The sequence below is a fragment of the Lathyrus oleraceus genome, chromosome 5, assembly GCF_024323335.1.
Source record: "Lathyrus oleraceus cultivar Zhongwan6 chromosome 5, CAAS_Psat_ZW6_1.0, whole genome shotgun sequence".
Taxonomy (NCBI): Eukaryota; Viridiplantae; Streptophyta; class Magnoliopsida; order Fabales; family Fabaceae; genus Lathyrus; species Lathyrus oleraceus.
In genome coordinates this window covers 127,712,537-127,734,313 of record NC_066583.1, presented here as the reverse complement: position 1 = coordinate 127,734,313, position 21,777 = coordinate 127,712,537, and the positions used below count along the sequence as shown (strand labels likewise).

Below are 21,777 nucleotides of genomic sequence, written 5' to 3'. Positions count from 1 at the left end.
GGTGATGGTTTTTGCATGGCCTGAGCAAGTTTTATCGAGGCCCCACGGTGGGCGCTAAATGTTCTTGCTAAAAAAATACTAAAAGGTTGGCTTCCTTGTTCTATTTCAAGGAGAGCCTAAATTGAATGGTTAAAGTGTCTGCCATGTGAGGTTTTCGTGTTTAGTTCCCCCATATACCCTCCAAGAATCCTTCTATTTATAGGTTTCCTTATCTCATTTCCTGACTCTTCATATCCTTCATAAATTCTCAGTTAATAACGTTTGTTGCCCCTTATAATTTCCTTTTAACGATTGTTTCTTCAATAATTGTAACTCCCTGCCATAATGTATCATATAGTAACCTTCTCTTGTGACCTCTCAAATAGCGTCATGGCCTTATCATCGGGCCCGATCTCTACTGATGGGATCACTATTTGTGTATAGGAGGTCGAGTGTGTCTTGCTTATTCTAATTGTCAGAACAAGAATTTGGTTCTGCAATATATCTCTAAGTTTTGATGATATCAAATAATGAAACAATTTGGTATCCTAATAATTTTCTCTAAGTGTGCAGGTTTCTAAGGAAAAATGAATCTAAGGAAAATAATATCTGGCAACTAACGAAGTCCAAGACAGTTGATCAAACAATGAAGAAATCATATCTGACTCCAAACAAGAACATCTTCGAAAGAACCACATATAGAATCTGACATTTAAGTTCACATCTGAAGACTTTGATGACTCTACATCTAAAGACTCTACAAGACAACATCAGAAGAAACATCTATTTGAAGACTACTCAACAAAAATTTATCTGAAGATTATTCAACAAACAACTATCTAAAGAATACAAGCCTCTGCTCAAAGACTCTGACTCTGCTTACTCTAATTCACACTAAAAAAGTCATCTGACTCATCAAAATCGGAAACTTAATCAAGAAGTATTCTAAGTATGGTACAAATCTATGTAAGGAAGTTATAGATTATACTCCAAGACTGCTAAGGAAAGGACAAGAAAATTAATTTCATTAAGTCCCATAATTGACAAGATATCTCCATTAATTTCCCTCCAACAGTATCATCTCAAAGTTCTATATAAAGGCCTCATCATCATCATTCTGAAAAAGACGAAATAATTACACAAGAATTCTACATACACTTAGATCTATATACTAAATACTTTTCATTATAAAATTCAGTAATCACACAAGAGTTGTTTCTCATAGTGTGATCATCGATAATTATTCTTAATCATGTTCATACTGCTTACCTAGAAGCACTAATTCAAACACTTGTAATTCTTTAAAGTTGTTGATTTTCCTCAAGTGACTTGTTGAAGTCTGTAGACTTCACAAGGCTAAGAGATTGTTGAACTCTTATACGTTTTTGTAATCTATTGAGATTATTAGATTAAGTCCTTATTGAAGGCGAAATCACCTTGGCCGGGTGGACTGGAGTAGCTTTGATTTTCAAGCGAACTAGGATAAATTTCTTGTGTTATGAGCATTTAATTTCGTGTATGCGGTGTTGTAAAAGTTTTTAGTTATTGTGAAAACAATTCAAACCCCCCTTTCTTGTTTTTCTCCACCTTCAATTGGTATCAGAGCTTCGGCTCTGTTATTAATTTTTGAATCAAACACTTAATAGCATAGAGAGATCCAGCGTGAGAAAAACATCATGGCTAACATAAATGAAAGAAATAGCTACAATGATAAAAATCCAGTTTTTGATGGAAAAAAAATTTGACTACTGGAAGGACAAAATTGAAAGCTTCTTCCTAGGCTACGATGCTAATCTATGGGACATTATCACAAATGGTTATGAACCACCCATCTCTGCCATTGGTATCGCTATTCCAAGAAGTAGAATGAGTGATGATCAGAAGCGTGATTTCAAGAATCACCATAAAGCTAGAACCATTATGTTGAATGCAATCTCCTACAATGAGTACAGGAAGATCACCAATAGGGAAATAGCTAAAGAAATCTTTGATTCCTTGAAGATAACTCATGAAGGCAATAATCAAGTCAAAGAGACTAAGGCTCTGGCCTTAATCCAAAAGTATGAGGCCTTCATAATGGAAGAAGATGAAGCTGTTGAGCTAATGTTCTCAAGGTTCCAAACATTAGTTGTAGGACTTAAGGTTCTGGATAAAGGATACATTATAGTAGATCATGTCAAGAAGATAATCAGAAATCTTCCAAAGAAGTGGAGACCTATGGTTACAGCTATGAAGAACTTATCAGCTCCCTTATGAGTCATGAGATATAACTATAGGAAGATGAACCTCAAAAGAAAAGCAAATCAGTAGCTCTGAAGTCTAGATCAGTAAGAAGAAAGGAAAAAAGTAACAAAGCCTTTCAAGTTGAAGAAGAAGATGATGATGACTCTGAGAATGAAGATTTTGATGATGAAAAAGAGTTATCTCTTTTATCCAAAAGAAACAAACAGCTCTGGAGAAAAATAAATAACAACTTCAGAAAGCCCAGACAGAAGGGAGATCATCCAGAGTCAACCTCCAGAGGCAGACCCAACAAAGAAGTGACCTGCTACGAATGCAAAGAACTTGGACACTACATAAATGAATGTCCAAAGCTCAAGAAAGACATCTCCATAAAGGAAGGGTTCAAGAAAAACTCCTTCAAAGCAAAGAAGAAGGGACTCATGGCAACATGGGACGACTATAAATCTGAAGCTTCAGAATCTGATTCTGAAGAAGAGCAAGCAAATGTTACATTCGTGGACACTACCTTTGGAATTTCATCTGAAAGAGAGTCTGATTCTGAAGAGGTGTTCTCTGACTTTTCTCATTCTGATCCGGAAGCCTGTTTATCAGAATCTCTGAGCTTGTATCAGAAGCATCGATAAAAATTCAAGAACCCGATAAAGGTTCATGAAGAAACTGTTGAAGAGTGTGATAAGCTTGAGAAAGAAGTTTGTGAACTTAAAGAAAATAATTTTATCCTTGAAAAAGAAAATGAATTTTCAACAAAAAAATGTTCAAAACTTGAAGATACTATTTATAAAGCTCGACCTACTTCTGACACCATCATATACAAATATGAAAAGGATTTTCAAAAATTTCTGAACAGCAGACTTGAAAGAACCAAAATGGCTTCTATGATCTATGGTGTTAGTCATAATAAGAAAAGAAAAATTGGATATGACTCTGATGAAGATGATTTAAAACCTTATGCAGAAAAGAAACTTAAATATCCCTTTTCTTATCATTACACACTTGCACAAACACAAAAATTTAATAATGCTAGAAAACCTAAAGTTTTCAAAAACTCTGGGAAAACTAATTCTAAAGGACCCAAAAGATTCTGGGTACCAAAAGATAAAATAGTGTATGTTGCAGATATCCTATGCAACAGAGTTAAAACACCAATCATGGTATCTGAACTCTGGTTGCTCGCGACACATGACGAGAAGAAAGAATATGTTCAAAAACCTGGAACTTAAAAATGCTAGCTTCGTAGGCTTTGGAGGAAACCAGAAAGGAAGAATCAGAGGATCTGATACAGTTGGTAATGGATCTCTGCCTTCTATTTCTGATGTTCTTTATGTTGAGGGATTAATGAATAACTTGTTATCCATACGTTAATTAAGTGATAACGGTTATGATATAATTTTTAATCAAAAAACATGTAAAGTTGTTAATCAGAAAAATGACACAGTCCTGTTCACTGAAAAGAGGAAGAACAACATTTACAAAATAAAGCTTTCAGATTTAAAAGATCAAAACATAAAATGTTTAATGTATGTAAATGAAGAGCAATGAGTGTGGCGTATTAGCTTGGGTCTGTTACCACAAGAAATCTATAAGGCAGGTTAAAGGCGTAATCAATGAAAGTGCCTTATGAATGTAAGGTTTATACCCCACCAAGGGGTGGTTTGAAAGAAAGATGTGCCTAAGATAAGTAAGAGAGAAAAACATAAGTCACCAGGAGATGAAACCGACAGAAGAATCATGTATGGTCGAAACCCATTCTGTCGACTGAAGTGAAGACTAGGACTTAAGGAATTTCGGGTTGCGTCAAACACATGGGAGACAGGGTCGACCTAAATACCTAGGCGGGAGAAGTTTGAAATTTAAAGTGACTAGCGGTTACAAGGAGAATAAGCGCCAGAATATGGAGCAGTTTGCAGAACGTGTATGGAGCAATTTGTAGATCGTGTGGCATGACGTCTGTTATTTTTTAGAAGTTTTTGGCCTGTAGGCAGTTTCCTCAGTTTAGTATAAATAGGATGTCCCACGAGGGACTCAAGGTGTTCACCTTGTACTAAAATCACTTGTAAAAAACTTCTCATTCCCAGCGCGAGGAAGCAGGAGTTTTTAAGAGTGTTCACCATATATATTTCAATGCAACTTTCTTATTTTTCAATTGTTCCCGTTGAACACTTTATTTTAATTTCATTTACCTTTGAGTTATAACTTTACGTTGTCATCTATGCTGTCAACACTGATTCTATTACGATAATAGAGTTCACCAAAAGCGTGTTCGTCGTGTACGTCTTTTGAATGTTGTAGTTCTGTCGGTCATGAGTCACCCATAGGCTATATCATCATTTAACATCTCGTGTAGAAAAAACCTGCGCTTGTTCAATACTTTGTCAGGAGCCATTCCTCACAAAGCTGATTATCTGTCAAATTGAATAAGCCACACTCGCACTAGCACATGTCTTAGGATCAACTGGTCGATCCTGCAAGTAACCCTCAGTTGTAAGGCCTAGGGAGGACCAGCGGTTGTTTACCAATTTCCACAGTAAACAAAATGGCACGCCTAGTGGGATAGTGCTAGTGCAGTTACGAAATTGCATGAAACTTAGAAGTGGCAAACTATATAGTAAGCCACAAGAAACTTTGAAAATGTCAAACTCCAATATGGATGAAGTGCCACAAGGGACTTTATCCACTACGTAAACAGTAATCTCGCAGGTTGCAACTTTGTCGCCGATGACAAGTGCAACCTCAACGATGTCGACTACGGGTGTGGTTGGAGCATCAATTCCTTTACCTCCACCGGGAGGTTCAGGATCAACGACAACGACGTTCATACCTTATGTGCCTCGCTTTGGCACCACAGATCCTCTTTATGGAATGTCGTATTCCTTAATGCCAGGATATCAGTCGGCATCAAGTGCAACACTGTTTTCAGACAACGCTCAAAATACTAATCCCTCCTTGCAAGGATCAGCGTAAGGGGGCAATGTTCAGAACATGAATAATACTCAAAATAGAACCATGTCGTTGTCGAACACTTCAATAGCGGTGATGAGGCAGCAAACGGATGGTAGTAACCATGATTGGTTATGTTAACTAATCAAATGGGTACAGTTTTTAATCCTGTGATACAGGAATCTGCTGGAACAAATAGGCAGGTGGCAAATCAATTGACGCACTTGTGTAATTTTCTGGGGGCACCGGCTTGACAGATGGCACAAGTGGTAAGACAAACCGTTCCTGTTCATATGGAGATAGGGGCAGCAGAAGATGAGACAGTCTACGAGGGATAAATCCTTAAACCCCAGCAAAATCAAGGCATTGAATCAGGAGTAGCAGGACGTAACCAAATGGTGTTGGTTAACCGACACCAAGATGTTGATCAAATTGTCGATCAACATCGACAAGAAGACTTAGCAGTAGAAAATAATTTGACAACTATTGTCGAAAGGATTATGGCTAGGAATGGTATGAGTGTTACATTGCAAAGGCCACTATATGCTTCCCCGTTGGCTGAATTTATTCTCCAAACCGAGGCACCTAGAGGAATGAAAGTGCCTAAGTACACTAAGTTTGGGGGAGAATCTGGTGAGTCGATAATAGAGCATATTGCCAGATACCTAACAGAGTCAGGAGACTTAGCTCATAATGAGTGTTTGAGAGTTAAAAACTTTCCTTCCTCTCTGACTAAGGCTACCTTCACATGGTTCACTTATTTGGCCCCAAGTTCGAATGATTCATGGGCCAAGTTAGAAAAGAAGTTCCATGAACAGTTATACGAAGGACACTCCAAAATTAGTTTGGTGGAATTGTCTAGTATTAAGAGAAGGTTTACTGAGAGCATCAACGATTATCTGAATAGATTCAGATCGTTAAAGGCCAGGTGCTTCACGCAAGTACCAGAACATGAACTTGTTCAGATGGCTGCTGGGGGGTTAGATTATTCCATTAGGAAGAAAATAGACCCAACTTTTGTGAAGAGTATGTCACAATTGGCTGATAGAGTTTGACATCTCGAACGGCTAAGGTTAGAAAAGGTTAGACACAATAAGGCTAAGAAAGAAAAAGTAGCGTTTGTCGACTATGACGCGACGGATCCAATATATGAGGCTGATTATACCTCATCGACCGAATTAGAAATTGACATGGCTGAGTTAAAGCCAGGATCTTCCTATGTGTGTCGATCATTACTTCCTGCGCAAGGAAAAAATCCTGTCAAAAACAATCCAAAATTCCCTTCGAAAACTTATACTTTTGATGTGACAAAGTGTGAGGAAATTTTTGATTTGTTAGTTAAGGATGGCCAAATGGTGGTGCCACCTGGTACTAAAATACAACCTTTAGAATAAAGACAGAAAAGAGGATTTTGTAAGTATCATAATTATTTCGGTCATAATACCTCTAATTGTTTCCTTTTCAGGGATCTGGTTTAGAAAGCGATTCAAGAAGGCAGGCTGAAATTTGTTGGCCGCAGAATGAAGATCGACGATGACCCTCTCCACCAGGAGGAAGCTCTATTCGTGGAGCCAGTCGAGATCAACATGGCCGAGATCACCGAATACGATGAGGCCGGCATGCTGGAGCAAACGGGTGAAAGCCCAGACGTCGACATAGCTGAAGTCTACGCAAGGGCTGATAATGATTTGGTAGATTTCTTGTATCGTTGCAAGAATAAGGGTTCACAAGTTCGCCTGTGCCCTAGATGTGGTGTTGTCACCGACAAAATAGCTGCTGAAAATTTCCAGAAGTTACAATTGAGCAAGAGCAAAAGAAATGGGCTAAACAGAGAGCGCCAGAATGAAAGAGTCCCAAAGAAGGTTGTGGAAAGTACTCAGGCGAGGCCTAGGAGCTTCGTACTGCCAGCAAGTGTTCCTAGAGGCACCTGGGTCAAGCCTCAGGGGAAACAAGAAACCCCATAAGGGGTTGCAGCTGCTAGAGGAGGTCTAGCAATTAATTACAAGCGTGAGTTCAAGTCTGAGAAAAGGACTCATGTCTCTGAAAATTATTTAGGGAAGAACCCCATGTCGAGGACTCAATGGAGACACTTTCAGAGGCGTAAGCAGGCCGAAAGAGAGGCTGTTAGAGGAATATCTGGAAAAGGCAGGGCCAGTGGGGCGAATGCTGGAAAGAAAGTTGTTGTGAAGGTCGACACAGCAACAAAAGAACGGATCAGGGAGTATGTTCGTCGACCAATTGAGAAATGTTCTGATGAAGTTACTGATGACTTCAATTCAGAATCTGAAGCAAGTCTGGACATCTTAGTCAATGTGGTGTCAATTCTACCACAAGAATATAATTGCGTGACTGAGGTGGAGGAGTCGGTAGATGATGTCGATGCTGAAGAAATGGCTTTACACCAGCCAAGATGCTACTTTGTGTTGAATGATGGCTCCGCTGAGAGCTAAGAAGCAGTTTTTGAAAGGCCCACGATGAGTATGAAAAATCATTTCAAATCGTTGTTGATTAGGGCCAAAGTGGAAGGTGTGACTATCAATAAAGTGTTGGTAGATTGTGGCGCCACTGTCAATATCATGCCACACCATATTCTGAGGAAGATTGGCAAATATGATACTGATATTAGATCCAACAACGTGGTCTTGTCTGACTACGGGGGCAAAACAAAAAGCACCATGGGTGTGATCATGGTGAATATCACTGTTGGTTCAATAACTAGACCGACACTGTTTATGGTGATAGATGCCAAGCCAAGCTATAACTTGCTATTTGGCAGAGAATGGCTCCATGGTGTCGGAGCCGTACCATCTTCAGCACACCAAAGATTGGTGATTTGGAGAGAAGATGGAGTGGTCGAAAATATCAAAGTTGACCAAGGGTACTTCATGGCTGACGTGAACAATGTCGGCAAGAAGGAATTCGAGAGAAAGCTGGCCAACATTTCTCTTTGTTTTCTAGTTGAGGATGTGTGCGCTAATCTGAGTGAAGCTTTTGTTTCTCTAACTTTGCACGAGACTTATGGCTTCATTTGGGATGTGGAACGTTTAGATGATCCACCCTATACAGGTATCCGGTTGACAGGCTGGGGAGATGTCACTGGTGATGACTGAGCTAGAAGCTCTAAAAAAGATTTCGGCATATGTTGCCAAGAACAAAATAAAATCGGCTCTAGAGGCTGAAGAAAACATTGTTGGCGAAGCCTATGTGTTAAAGAAAGAAGGTAATTTGGCTATTGAGCAAGAACCTCCAGATAAGTCAGTTTTGGCTAAAGGAAACGCCAACATGCAGTGTTTGGACTGCATTTATGACGAAGAATCTTTAGGGTTTGAAAAGGACCCAAAGGCGCCATAAAAGATGCGACCAAAAGACCCCTTAAAAGAAGTCGACCTTGGCGAAAATGGCGACAAAAGGCCAACATACATCAGCATTAACATCGACAAAGAGTTAAAATCTGAGGTAATATCTTTACTTAAAGAATTAAAGGATTGTTTCGCTTGGGATTATAACGAAATGCCTGGTTTAAGTAGGGATTTGGTCGAACTAAAACTGCCAATAAAAACTGGAAGAAATCCAGTAAAGCAGACGCCTAGACGTTTCGCACCAGAGATCATGGCAAAGATAAAAGCTGAGGTAGAAAGGCTCCTCAAAAGCAAGTTTATACAAACTGCAAGGTATGTTGAATGGTTGGCCAATATTGTGCCAGTAATTAAGAAAAATGGGTCTTTAAGAGTATGTATTGACTTTAGAGATCTAAATGCTGCTATCCTCAAAGATGAGTATGCCATGCCCATAGCAGAAATGCTGGTCGATTCTGCCGCTGGTTTTGAATATTTAAGTATGTTAGATGGTTATTCTGGATATAACCAAATTTTTATTGCAGAGGAAGATGTGCCGAAGACGGTGTTTCGATGCCCAGGAGCCTTAGGTACATATGAGTGGGTTGTCATGCCATTCGGCTTAAAAAATGCCGGAGCGACATATCAGAGGGTAATGAACTCAATGTTCCGTGATTTTATTGAAGATTTCATGCAAGTATACATGGATGATATTGTGATAAAATCAAATGGTCGACTTACTCACGTCGAACATCTCTGAAAGGCCATTTTAAGGATGAGGAAATATGGATTGAAAATGAATCCATTAAAGTATGCTTTTTGTGTGCAGGCGGGTGATTTCCTTGGCTTTGTGGTGCATAAAAAAGGTATTGAAGTAAACCAAAGCAAAACAAAAGCCATTATGGACGTCAAACCTTCGCCGACCAAAAAGGAACTGCAATCTTTGTTGGGAAAAATATTTTTTCTTAGAAGATTTATATCAAATTTAAGTGGCAAGACTAAAGCATTTTCACCACTCCTTCGATTGAAGAATGAGGACTTTAAGTGGCAAGAAGAGCACCAAGAGGATTTCGACAAAATTAAAGAATATTTGACTAAGCCTCCAGTACTGGCCCCTCCTGTTAGGAATATGCCAATGAGGTTGTATATTGCAGCTTCAGAATAGACTATAGGAAGTATGTTAGTCCAAGAGGATGAAAAATGTGTCGAAATACCTGTGCATTACCTTAGTCGAATGTTTAATGATCTTGAAATTAGGTATAGTGATATAGAAAAACTATGTCTATGCCTGTATTTTTCTTGTATGAAACTAAAGCAATATATTAAGCCTGTTGATGTGTATGTATCTTCTCACTTTGATATTATTAAGCACATGTTATCTAAACCAATTTTGAATAGTCGATATGGTAAATGGGCTTTAGCGTTAACTGAGTATTCACTGATGTACGTGCCTTTAAAAGCGATGAAAGGGCAAGTGGTGGCAGATTTCCTTGTCGACCATTCAATGGTCGAAATGGCGCAAAATTACGTAGACATAGCGTGATGCGTGTGCTTTCACAAGTATACGAACGCGTCAGAGTAATATAAAAGATTGTCGAATCCACAGAGACCAAGTGTCAATCTATCGTTATCTGTCGTTATGGTGTTTATCAAAGGCAATCAAAATAGGTGTTTATAGAGTGTGCAATGGAAAGTAAAGTGTTGAATAAAGTTTAATTAATAAAGACAGGGTCGAATGTAATTCATGTAATCAATTAATAATCCAAGTACTTGCTAATAGAACTACTTATGGGCAATGTTTTCTACTTTGAAAAGAACTAATTTAACAGGAACTGTCGCTTTCGCGTATTCAGAACCGAGTTGTACTCCCTAATCAAATGCTCTTATTGTCACTTATAAAAAGGCGCGCATTGCGTTAGAGTAGTAAACCTATTTTTAAGAAATATAGTATCTTGACCAAGTTGAAAAGTATTATAACCTGGATTTCTTAACCAAAAGAGGTTCTCACGAACCAGACTCTAAACTTATAAACGCGTCCGAAAATAGTTTTAAAATATCTTTTCTTCTTAAATTAAAAACTCCTAATGAACTAAACAAAGCGCTTTCACTGTTTTTAAAATAGTTAAAAACAATTAAGTTTAGATAGACGTTGGACGACTTTCGATCTTACCCAACGGAATTGAAGTGCGGGAAAACTTAAGTTGAAAGTTAAAATAGCCCTTAAGTGTTTCTACGAACAATTGTACGGATTATCGTTTCAATTACGATCCTTACATTCTAACCTTATAAATTTAATTAGACATGGTAAAGTAAAAGTGCATTAATTTAAATAAAAGTAGTGCGAGTGCGAGAAATAAATAAAGTAAAGCGAGTGCGGGAAATAAATAAAAGTAAAGCGAGTGCGAGGAAATAAATAATTTAAAGCGAGTGCGAGGAAAATAAATAAAGTAAAGCGAGTGCGAGAAAATAAATAATTTAAAGCGAGTGCGAGAAAATAAATGAAAGTAAAGTGAGTGCGAGAAAATAAATGAAAGTAAAGTGAGTGCGAGAAAATAAATAAGATAAAGGCAAGTAATAAAAACCTGCTCCAATCGGAGGGTTGAGTAAATTGCAAAGTGAAAATGAAAATGGCGGCAGGATTAACTTCCTTCCAAAGTGCTCCAAACTCGATTACAGACTCTATCACAGACTCGATTACACAATTGTGACAACACTCCAATGCGAAGCGATGACCACTTTATAATACTGAATATATGCCTAAGTGAAACAAAGTTGCTCTGAGTTTGCCTCTGTTCTAAGTTTGGATGATTGTAAAAGTGATTTCGAGTTTCTATTTATAAGCAAGTAAAAAGATGGAAATGACAAGGATGCCCTTCAACTTGAAAATGGGAGGGAAAACTTTTCCTCTTATGGCGCCCGCCACAAGGCCATGGCGCCCGCCACAAGACCATTCTGAGGCGCCTTAGTGGAAGTAGTGGGGAACATGGCAGTTGAGGGAGGTTGAGCTTGGACACGTCATGGCAGGGTCTATGGCGCCAACCATGGGGTAGGCCACAAGTACAAAATGCTGAATTTTAGGGTTTTTAGCTATTTTTCACTCCTTTTCTCGATCGGGGCTCCGATTAAAGTAAAAACCTGAAAACAAAGGAAAACATAGCAATAACAAAACAAAATAACAATAAAACAACTAGAATGCATGTGAAATCGGAGTCGAAAATACGGTAAATTTTAGTGTTATCAAACTCTCCCACACTTAAACCTTTGCTTGTCCTCAAGCAAAATATTAAAAAGCTCATAAAAGAAAAACTGGTGCAAACGAGTGCTTCAGGTAAAAATTCTAAGTTCAAGTCGGGATGCAGTGATAGGTACTAAATGAGTGAACTAAGGGTATCATGATGACACTAATCCGCAAATACGGACATAGACTTCATTCCTATATTAACCAACCCATATTATCCCACAATACCTAGTCCTGCTTCTTCATCTCTTTTTGTGTCCTTTTCATTCAGGCGCAATCACATTAAGCCCGTTATCCGTACATGCTTCATAGTAGAGTGGCCTGTTAGTGATTATGATCTGAGCATGGGGTTTCTGGCACATAAATATGTGTAAACCCTTTTATTGGACCCAACTGTAGTTGTGGGGGATCGGATCGTAATCCGCCCTATCGAGTTCAGTGCCAGATACCTCTGAACCAACTAACAGTGGGTAAGTTTTTTTCTTTTTGTTTTTGTAGAAAATTTTTACAATTCTTTGGTTTAAATGACTTTGTGAGGGTCACCTATACCGGAGTTGCCTTTTTGCTTTCTTTTATTTTTTTTTGTTTTGCTGGATCATTCACTTATTTGCATCGGTCCCCTACGTAGAGGATGTGTAGGCCGGAGCTGACTGCTGAGATAAACTACTGAGGACTTATACGGAAATGATGATTAAGGCCATGGTATATGGGGTTTCGGGAGTGGTTCTTATATTTACGAAGTCTATGGTGCTAAAATAATACTGATGTTTCGCAAAGTTCTCCCAAGTCACCGCATCCTTTCTCAAAACATGTCTTTAAAACCTGAAAACTTTCGGAATAACACTATTTTCTTTTGCAAAAAAAAATTCGGTGGGGCTAAAGGTATGGGGAGGTAGGATTCTACTAAAGATCTACTATATTTGGTGACTCGTCAGACTCATGCATTATACTAAAAGGCAAAATAAACAACTAAAAGGAAATAAAAATAAATAAACTATCTAAAAACAGCAAAGAAAAAGCGATAAAGGAAAAAAAAACGAGAAAGGTAATAAAGAAAAGACGATAGAGTCTCCTCCCACACTTAAATCGAACATTGTCCCCAATGTTTCGAAATAAGATAAGGGAAGAGTTACCTGACAATCTATTGCTGACCACTGGTGCCCTCGCCATCCTGAGGTGGACGACGGGATCGGGTACGACGACGGTCTCTCTGATCCATCCTCGCCTGCAGGGCATCCTGAGCGGTCCTCACCTCTCGAAGGTTACCCATAATGGAAACTTGAGTGGCTTCAATGAGTGCCATGTGTCTCTGGTGGTAGTGTTGCTGATGGGCTTGCGTATCTGTGATCGTTTGTAGTGACTGTAGAACAGTGTCGTAGGACCTATCTGTCCTCCGCTGCGACTCTTGCATGAAGCTCATGTTATTCGCCAGCTGTTGTTGGATGGTAGAGAGTATGTCGTCACGCCTCTGCTCTTTAGCCATGTGGTCACGCCACATCTCCTCCGTAATATAAAAGCCAGGAGTGGTACCTACAGAAGAAGAAGATGGTGCGGTGTGTGGTGGTGAAGGATGATGGGGGGACACATGGGGTATGGGAGATCTCTCTCTCCGATCATATTCATCATCAGTGTTATATCCCGCCTCATCAGGAATGTTAGGAGGAAAAGGACCTAAAACAGGTGGAGCATCTAAAGCGTAGTTCCAATTCCTTTCATCTTGTACATCTGTACGTCTAGTGCACGGTAAAACAACAGATGGGATGGCTACACCATGAACCATAAGCATATAGCCTCCTTCTCTCCTCAAACGGCACAATTTCATGTCTCTCAGAAATTTTAGGTTAATTGTGCGAGGAGGTAAGGGGTCTATGGTAGCCATCTCATTGTTCAAGTTAAGTGCTCAAGCAATAGACGTAATCAATCCACCAAAAGAAATCGGTCCCGCTTTATTTAAAGTTAAAGTCATATGAGCAAGCATGAACGGGACCGAATTAATTCGTCTATTTGTGAGGCTTCCTTGCAAAAATAGAAGCTCTCTAGCATTAACCTTATTTGGATTCTCCCAGCCAAAAATAGTACATGTCAACAGATATCTAAAAACTCTGATGGTCGGGTTGTGGATAGTTGAGGCAAGAACTCCTTCAAAAGAGTTTATGGAAGTGTTTGATAATCACTCCCAGAAGGAAAATACCTCAACTGACCACTCTGAATCCAAAGGGGCCTCACAAATAGCACCGTCCCCATGAGGGATTCCTAACAAGCTGGCTAGTTCGTCGGTACTGAATTCATATTCAACAACAAACATTCTAAATCTGACAGTACCAACTGTGCTAGCAGTGTTAGGGTTGACAATGTAAATTAAGGAACTCAAGAATTCAAGTGTCAATCACTCATAGGTGGGTTCTTTGTTGGAAAAGAAATTATGCAATCCTAAGTTATCTAATAAATGAAATATGCTATGATAGATACCTAAAGTGTAGAGACAGTTTTCGTCAACATACCTTGTCGGGAGGATCTCCCGATTTTGCAACTGTTCGATGATTTTTCTTTGTCTATCCCCCGGTTTCCCTCCTCGAAGAATGAATCCATTAAACTCCATTTGGAAGCTCTTGAAAAGTGATGAAGAAGATGAAGTGGAATGTGAAAAGGTTGGATTTTTACGAAATCCGACGGATGAAAATGAAAATGGAAATCGGAAAAATGATTTGTACGGTGTGGTGAGTAGAAAGGTATGAGCTTTTTGTGGGTTCAAGGATGTTTTTCCAAGGTGAAAAAATGGGTTTGGAAGGTTGTAAGGTGTGAAAATGGTGAAGGAAGGGGTTCTGCCCCGACCTTTTACAGACGCTGTGGCGGGCGCCACAGGGTCTATGGCGGGCGCCACAAGGCAAAATCTGGTTGGGCCAGATTTTGGTCCTTTGGCTTAGGCTTTTCTTGTCTTTTGGCTTTGAGGGATTCAGATAACATTTGTCTTGTGATTTCCTAGTATCATTGGCTTGCATAATTTTTATAGAAGTAAAATAAAAATAAAAATGAAACAAAAATTAATTATTATACTAATAAATAAATAAATAACTAAAATAAAATAAAAAATGCAAATAAAACAAACATATGACATATATAGATAAAAGTAGAAATATCAATGTATAGACATAGTTTATATAATATTCCAAATGCGATAATATAAAATGAGTTATGTAAATACGAGAAATATAAGAAAGAGATAAAATAAGATGAAATGGTAAGATCATATAGTAGGGATGCCATCTTCCTGAGTGGATCCACGGAGCATGGCTACCTCCTGCCTGAGCTCTGTGATCTCCTGATATAAACAGTCGGCTTCGGTAGCGTGGGTGAGATCAGACACTCCCATCTGTAAAGTGAGTTCAGCCACCTCTTGTCTAAGCTTTGCGATCTCTCTACGACACTCAGCAATCTGGGTGCGGATGTCGGGGGTCTACAATGAAAGATTATTAGAGAAAACAGTGATCCTGGGAGATGGTGGTGTAGGCGTGTATTCAGCAATGGGTGGTGATCTCGGCTCCTCGACGGTCTCTCCCTGGCCCTCTAGAGCATAACTCCAATTCACTGGATCATGCACACTAGTCATCATAGGATCTGGCAGTGTGAAATAATGGATAGCCTCGCTGTTGACCAGCAATCGAAACTGACATGGGTGGAAAGAGGCTCTCCTCATCAACCCTCTGGTCAAACAAAAGTCGATGTCCATGGTAGTGTACCCACAGTAGATCAGGAGATGTGACAGCTTGCGAGACAGACCTAAAGCGACAACAATCTGCGTGATGATTCCGCCCACATGGATGACTCCTTCGGTAGATCTGGAGACACCGCTGAGACTGTATAACAAAAAGTTCCCACATGCTACTGGGCGAGACTGGGATGCACAAAATAATAGGAAGATCTCCTCTTCACTCAGTAGTGTCTCTGCATCCGGTCTTCCCAGGAAGGAATGTGCTAATATCATCTGAAAGTATCTAAAGGCGGGGTTATGTATAACATGAGATAACTGCGTAGATGGATCTTGGCTTCCGCCACCTGATATATCACTCCAAAACTTCTCCACCTCCTTACCTAGAAAATATCCCATAGGTGTCTCCGGGATAGCATCAGGAGTGGTCTGGAAACCCAATAGGTCGCCGAACTCTTTCTGGCTGAAAGAGTACTCAACTCCAAAGAGCCTGGAAGCAGCATACCCATCTGGTCCAGAGTATGGGTCATAGTCGAATGAACTCAGGAACTCCAATGTCAGGTTCCTGTAGGTGTTACTCAAGTCATCAGCAAACTCGTCCCAGTGAAGCTGGTGGCTAAGGAATCAGATACTCGGCTCGATACCCAGTGCCTCCATACAGTGATGATCAGGATAACGTGTGGGTTCCATAGGGCGCTGATACAGAGCGATGTAGCGCTCTCTCTGAGCATTATCTCTATAGGCCACGTGCATATCATCGAAATCTTGCATCCTATAAAAGTTAAGAAAGTGATCCTGAAAATGCAAACCATTCAAATTTTTAGTCTCGATGCAAAATACGATAAAATAAAATAAAAATAAAATTAAATAAATGTGAAAAAGTAAAATGAAAGAAAAACCATGGGTTGCCTCCCACGCAGCGCTTGTTTAACGTCATTAGCTTGACGATTAGAATTTATACACCTGTAGTAGTAGGAATCGGTGGATCAATCAGAGTGTGGCTTGAGTAGTATGTTGGAATGCCTCCTCCTTCGTAGAGCTTCAGTCTTTGTCCATTTACAATGAATGGACTACAGGTTTCGTTCTTGATTTCCACGGCTCCGGATCTCAGAATCTTGGATACTTCGAATGGGCCAGTCCATCTTGAGCGTAGCTTTCCAGGGAAGAGTCGTAACCTAGAGTTGAAAAGGAGAACAGGATCGCCTATATTGAAGCTTTTCTTTACTATTCTTTTGTCGTGATAGGCTTTTGTTCTTTCTTTGTATATTTTTGCATTCTCGTAGGTAGATTGCCTAAGTTCTTCTAGTTTATAAATGTCTAGGGTACGCTTTTCTCCAGCGGCTAGGTAGTCTAAATTCAAAGTTTTAATGGCCCAATAGGCCTTATGCTCTAATTCGAACGGTAAGTGACAGGATTTTCCATAAACTAGTTGGTAAGGAGTAGTTCCTATAGGGGTTTTGAAAGCGGTTTTATAGGCCCATAATGCTTCTTGAAGCTTCTAAGACCAGTCTCTCCTAGAAATAGAAACAGTTTTCTCTAGGATTTGTTTTATCTCCCTATTAGATACTTCTACTTGGCCACTAGTCTGTGGATGGTATGGTGTTGCTACTCTATGCCTAACTCCATATTTTCTTAAAAGTTTGTCAAATATTCTCGATATAAAGTGTGATCCTCCATCGCTTATGACTAAACATGGTGTTCCAAATCTAGGGAATATATAGTTTTTAAATAGTTTGAGTACTACCCTAGTGTCGTTTGTGGGCGCAGCTATAGCTTCAATCCACTTAGACACATAGTCTACAGCTACTAAGATATACATGTTTCCTAAGGATGGTGGGAAAGGTCCCATGAAATCTATACCCCATACGTCAAAGAGTTCTACTTCCTGAATGTTTCTTAGAGGCATTTCATCACGCCTTGAAATGTTTCCAGTGAGTTGGCATCTATCGCATTTGACAATGCAAGCATAGACATCTCGCCACATGGTAGGCCAGAATAGGCCAGCTTGAAGAATCTTGGCGTATGTCTTAGAGGTGCTCGCATGTCCACCATACGGTGCAGAATGACAATGCTCAATAATACTATTTACCTCTTCTTCTGGAACGCAACGGCGAAAAATGCCATCTTTACCCCTTTTGAAAAGGAGCGGTTCGTCCCAATAGAAGTTTCTCACATTGTGGAAGAATTTCTCCTTGCGGTGGTAGTCAAGATCAGGAGGTACTATATCAGCAGCTAGGAAATTAACGAAGTCTGCATACCAGGGTACGTTACTTATTGCTAAGGAATTTTGGGAGTGCTCATAAGGATCTAGGTTATTATCTTCAATGGTTTCTACTCTAGCTATCAGTCTATCATAGGCGAAATCATCATTTATGGGTACTAGTTCAGGTTTTAGATGTTCTAGCCTAGAAAGGTGATCGGTTACCATGTTTTCAGTGCCTTTTTTATCTCTTATGTCTAAATCAAACTCTTGTAGTAATAGAATCCATCGGAGTAACCTGGGCTTGGCATCTTTTTTACTTAATAGGTAACGAATGGCAGCATGATCGGTGTAAACTATAATTTTTGCTCCTACTAGATAAGATCTAAATTTGTCTATAGCGAAAACTACAGCGAGTAATTCTTTTTCAGTTGTTGCATAGTTAAGTTGGACAACATCTAGGGTTCTACTGGCATAATAAATGGCATGTAATTTTTTATCTTTCCTTTGTCCTAGAACGGCTTCAACTGCATAATCACTAGCATCGCACATTATCTCAAAAGGTTCCGACCAATCTGGTGGTTTCATAATGGGTGCTGAGATCAATGCTTGCTTTAAAAGGTTAAATGCGTCATTACATTTTTCATCGAAAATGAATTCAGCATCTTTCATTAAAAGTCCAGTTAAAGGTTTGGTTATTTTGGGGAAGTCCTTAATGAAACGTCGGTAGAATCCAGCATGTCCAAGAAAGCTTCGGACTTCTCTGATGGTTTTTGGTGGTTTTAGGTTTTCTATAACTTCTATTTTAGCTTTATCTACCTCTATACCTTTTTCGGAAACTATATGTCCTAAAACTATTCCTTCGGTCACCATGAAATGACACTTTTCCTAGTTTAGCACGAGGTTCACCTCCACGCATCTCTCCAGGATTTTCTCAAGGTTAGCAAGACAATTGTGGAAATCAAATCCGCAAACTGAGAAATCATCCATAAACACTTTCATGATACCATCAAGGTAATCTGCAAAGATTGACATCATGCAGCGTTGGAAAGTAGCTGGGGCATTACAGAGGCCGAATGGCATTCGTCTGTAGGCAAAAGTTCCATAAGGGCATGTAAAGGTAGTTTTTTCTTGATCTTTGGGGTGGATAGGTGTTTGGAAGAATCCAGAGTATCCATCTAGATAACAGAAGTAAGAGTGTCTGGCTAGACGCTCCAACATCTGGTCTATAAATGGTAAAGGGAAATGATCCTTCCTAGTTGCTTTATTTAATTTTCTATAATCTATATACATCCGCCATCCTCCTTCTAAATGTTTTGCTACATGTTCGCCTTTATCGTTTTGCACGACTGTGATGCCTCCCTTTTTAGGTACTACATGCACAGGGCTCACCCACTTACTATCCGAGATCTGGTAGATTATACCTGCCTCAAGTAACTTAAGAACTTCCTTTTTAACAACATCACTCATTATAGGGTTTATTCTTCTCTGATGTTCTCTAGAGGGTTTTGAATCTTCTTCGAGCGAAATCCGATGCATGCATACGGATGGGCTTATACCTTTCAGGTCAGAGATATTATATCCTAAGACTGAGGAATATCTTCGTAAAACGTCTAAAAGTTGGTTTGTTTCCTCTAGGCTCAAGGTAGCACTAACTATAACTGGACGGTTCATCTTTTCATCGAGGAATTCATATCTCAGGTTCTTAGGCAGTTCCTTAAGTTCTAAGGTTAGTTTCTTAGGGCATCGCATAGGATCTGGAGTAAGGGATAAACATTCGTAAAGGTTATCATCGATGTAGGGTTTTTTAAAGTCATCATCTTCCCTTATGAGAGTTAATGGTAACTTAATTGTTTTTATAATTTCTTTTTGTTCTAATTCTCTAACACATTCATCAATGATATCTAAGGCATAACACAAGTCTCCCATCACAGGTGCCATAAGAAATTTCGAAAGTATAAATTCTATTTTCTCGTCACCTACCTCAAATGTCAACTTTCCTTTCTTGACATCTATTATGGCTCCTGCAGTCGATAAGAATGGTCTACCTAGAAGGATTGGTATATCATTGTCCTCTTTGATGTCCATGACAATAAAATCAGTAGGGATAAACAACTGACCTATCCTAACAAGGACATCTTCTAAAATGCCTATCGGATATTTAACAGATCTATCGGCTAACTGAAGTGACATCTTAGTGGGCTGTAATTCTCCTAAGTTTAACCTCTCACAAACTGCTAAAGGCATTAGGCTCACACTAGCTTCTAAGTCTAGAAAAGCTTTTTCGATGACATGATTACCCAAAAGGCAAGGAATGGAGAAATTTCCAGGATCTTTATCTTTCTTTGCTAATTTGTCCTCGGAAATAGCATTACATTCCAAAGGCTTCGGATCGTCAAGTCTACGTTTGTTGGTAAGGATGTCTTTGAGAAACTTTGCATAAGAAGGTATTTGGGTGATGGCTTCTGTGAAAGGGATTTCTACATGAAGTTTTTCTATAACTTTAATAAATTTTTTATACTGTTTATTGATCTGGGTTTGTTTGAGTCTTCGCGGATATGGTATAGGTGGTTTATATGGTGGGGGTGGTACGTAAGTTTTATCTTTAGGTTCTTCTCCTTTTTCTTGACCTTCCTGGTTTTCAGGTTCCTGTGGTTCCTTTACTTCGTCCGTGGGTTTGGTACATTCCTTAGAAGTTTCGGGTTCACTCAATCTAGGGTTTGATGGCTCATCATAAGTATTCCCACTTCGTAGGGTAATGGCATTGGCTTGTCCTCTCGGATTTTGTTGAGGTTGTCCAGGGAATTGTCCTCCAGGTGTAGTCTGAGGGGCTTGGTTTAAAGCTACCTGAGAGATCTGGGTTTCAAGCATCTTGGTATGAGTAACTATTTGGTCAACCTTAGTTCCTAACTGAGTAATCAATTCGTTAACATGAATGTTTTGGTTCATGAACTCCTTGTTTTGTTGGGTTTGAGCGGTGATAAAATTTTCCATAGTTTTCTCAAGGCTCGGCTTTGGTGGCACAGGTTGCATAGGTTGATTTGATCTTGGGGCCTGATAACTAGGTCTCGGAGGTGCATTATTTTGGATAGGGTTATTGTTTTTATAGGAGAAGTTCGGGTGATTCCTCCATCCAGGGTTATAGGTATTCGAATATGGGTTCCCTTGGGTGTAGTTCACTTGCTCAAAGTGGGTTTCGTTTAATAGACTGCATTCTGCAGATTGGTGTCCTTTGGTTCCACATATTTCACAATCCGACGAAATTGCGGCTACAGTATTCGGGTTTATGCACATATGCTCGACCTTAAGGGCTAATGCGTCCATTTTAGCTTGTGTCATGTCTATAGAGCTTAGTTCATGCACTCCTCCTTGGGCTTCCTTCTTCTCAACTGTCGCTCGTTCGACTCCCCATGATTGGTGGTTTTGAGCCATATCTTCGATGAGGGCACTAGCTTCAGGATAAGGTTTTTTCATCAGAGCACCGCCTGCGGCAGCGTCGATGGTCATCTTTGTGTTGTAATGAAGTCCATTATAGAAGGTTTGAATGATTAACCAATTTTCTAAACCATGATGTGGGCATGCTCGTAACAACTCTTTATGTCTCTCCCAAGCTTCAAACAGCGATTCTCCTTGGTTTTGGGTAAATCTAGTTATATGGTTTCGAAGAATGGCGGTTTTACTCGGGGGAAAATATCTAGCAAGAAAAACTCTTCTAAGGTTATCCCAAGTCGTAATGGAATTGGGTGGAAGGGAATCTAACCATGATAGGGCTTTATCTCTGAGGGAAAAAGGAAATAATCTTAAACGTATTGCCTCAGGAGAAGCTCCATTGGTTTTAAAAGTGTCTGCTAATTGAAGAAATATTTTTAAATTTTGGTTTGGGTTCTCAGTAGCGAGACCTACGAATTGTCTCTGTTGCAACAGGGATGGTTTAAGTTCAAAATTATTAGCTGGGATGGTTGGGTTTACTATACTAGAACTAGGTTCTTCATTAGATGGTTGAGCGAAATCCTTAAGAGGTCTTTGGTTTTGATCTTCGGCCATAGCTCTCTTAATTCTATGAAAGAATAAACGTGCACGAGCGTAACGTTCAAGTTCCGCCAGAGGGTATACTAAGCTTAAACTTCCGGTGCTTCGA

General features: G+C 39.5%; 1 non-coding gene across 1 annotated transcript; it reads left to right on the top strand.

Moving 5' to 3' along the window:
- Positions 1-21,201: 21,201 nt before the first annotated feature.
- On the top strand, positions 21,202-21,308 carry LOC127090228 (small nucleolar RNA R71). Its single transcript, XR_007791754.1, has one exon. It is a non-coding gene; the product is annotated as a small nucleolar RNA R71 (small nucleolar RNA).
- The last annotated feature ends 469 nt before the right edge of the window (positions 21,309-21,777 follow it).